Raw genomic sequence first — 2,500 nt, forward strand, 5'->3', positions numbered from 1 at the left:
CAACGATATCACCCTACGACACTGCCACCAGAAAGAAGGACACCATCTTCCTATTCCTCTTCTTCTTCTTGTTATTATTATAATAAATATAACAAAATGAACGAACACCGACGGAACGGCTCTGGCGACTCTTGTCCGAGCTCATTATATTTAAAATTATTACTCTCCATAGCGGAAATGCGTCCTACAAATAGATACCGCTATCCTCTTACGACACTGCCACCATTGGAACGGAAAAAAAAAAAAACAGCGTTCCAGAACTATACTGCCGGAAATCAAATCCGGCATGCCATCCTTCTTTACGAAGCGGAAAATGCGCACGACCAATGACGTTTAAAGACGCTGACACCCCCCCCCCCCCCAACCCCCTTCCTTCATTTGGCGCCCTCAACGATATCACCATACGACACTGCCACCAGAAAGAAGGACACCATCTTTCTATTACTCTTATTATTTTTATTTTAAAATATAACAAAATAAATGAGCACCGACGGAACGGCTCTGGCGACTTTGTCCGAGCTCTTTATTTTCAAAATTATTACTCTCCATAGCGGAAATGCGTCCTACAAATAGATACCGCTATCCCTCTACGACACTGCCACCATTGGAACCGATAAAGCCACGTTTAAGAACTATACTGCCGAAAATCAAATACGCCATGCCACGAGTAAAAAAAAACTGTTTTGCACTAAAGTGTCCGAGCCCTGTCCGAAGAGGTCCGCTTTTTGAAACAATTCCTTCTTTACGTAGCGGAAAAAACGCACGACCAATAACGTTAAAGTCGTGGACATCCCCCACCCCCCTTCCTTCATTTGGCGCCCTCAACGATATCACCCTACGACACTGCCACCAGAAAGAAAGACACCATCTTCCTATTCCTCTTCTTCTTATTATTATTATAATAAATATAACAAATTGAATGAGCACCGACGGAACGGCTCTGGAGACTCTTGTCCGAGCTCATTATATTTAAAATTATTACAATCCATAGCGGAAATGCCTCCTACAAATAGATACCGCTATCTGTCTCCGACACTGCCACCATTGGAACGGACAATGCCGCTTCGAGAACAATACTGCCGGAAATCAAATCCGGCATGTCATCCTTCTTTACGAAGCGGAAATGCGCACGACCAATGATGTTAAAGACGCTGATCCACCCCCCCCCCCCCCCCCGCTCCCCTCTTCCTTCATTTGGCGCCCTCAACGATATCACCCTACGACACTGCCACCAGAAAGAAGGACACCATCTTCCTATTCCTCTTCTTCTTCTTGTTATTATTATTATAATAAATATAACAAAATGAATGAGCACCGACGGAACGGCTCTGGCGACTCTTGTCCGAGCTCATTATATTTAAAATTATTACTCTCCATAGCGGAAATGCGTCCTACAAATAGATACCGCTATCAGTCTACGACACTGCCACCATTGGAACGGAAAAAATCGCGTTCCAGAACTATACTGCCGGAAATCAAATCCGTCATGCCATCCTTCTTTACGAAGCGGAAAATGCGCACGACCAATGACGTGAAAGACGCTGACCCCCCCCCCCCCCCCAACCCCCTTCCTTCATTTGGCGCGCTCAACGATATCACCATACGACACTGCCACCAGAAAGAAGGACATCATCTTTCTATTGCTCTTATTATTTTTATTTTAAAATATAACAAAATAAATGAGCACCGACGGAACGGCTCTGGCGACTTTGTCCGAGCTCTTTACTTTTAAAATTATTACTCTCCATAGCGGAAATGCGTCCTACAAATAGATACCGCAATTCCTCTACGGCACTGCCACCATTGGAACGGACAAGCCATGTTCAAGAACTATACTGCCGAAAATCAAATCCGCCATGCCACGAGTAAAAAAAAACTGTTTTGCACTAAAGTGTCCGAGCCCTGTCCGATGGTGGTCGCTTTTTGAAATAATTCCTTCTTTACGTAGCGGAAATGCGCACGACCAATGACGTTAAAGACGTGGACATTCCCCCACCTCCCTTCCTTTATATGGCGCCCCCTACGACTCTGTCACCAGAAAGAAAGACACCATCTTTCTATTCTTCTTAGTTTAATAAACATAATAAAATAAATGAGCTTTCATACAGCGCAATATCCACTAAACGTGCTCAAAACGCTTTACAAGGGGTCCCTGTCCAACAACAATACTTAGCACGTAGGACGAGACATGACGCCTGTTAGGCGATATTACAATTTTTCGGACAGGGACAACGTTGTTAACTGTCAGGCATCCATTTTACACCTGAGTACGGTGAGATAATGTGAGTAAACAGCCTATTCCAAGGACACAATTATGCGCCGAGCCAGGCTCGAACCCAGGAAAGCGAGTGTCATACCACTAGACCACATAGCCTTCTTCTTCTTCTTCTTCTTCTTCTTCTTCTTCTTCTTCTTCTTCTTCTTCTTCTTCTGCTACATCTTCATCGTCTTCTTCTTCTTCTTCTTCTTCTTCTTCTTCTTCTTCTTCTTCTTCTTCTTC

The sequence above is a fragment of the Berghia stephanieae genome, unplaced genomic scaffold (genome assembly GCF_034508935.2).
Source record: "Berghia stephanieae isolate SIO BIC M18660-M18661 unplaced genomic scaffold, UCSD_Bste_1.3 scaffold3989, whole genome shotgun sequence".
NCBI lineage: Eukaryota > Metazoa > Mollusca > Gastropoda > Nudibranchia > Aeolidiidae > Berghia > Berghia stephanieae.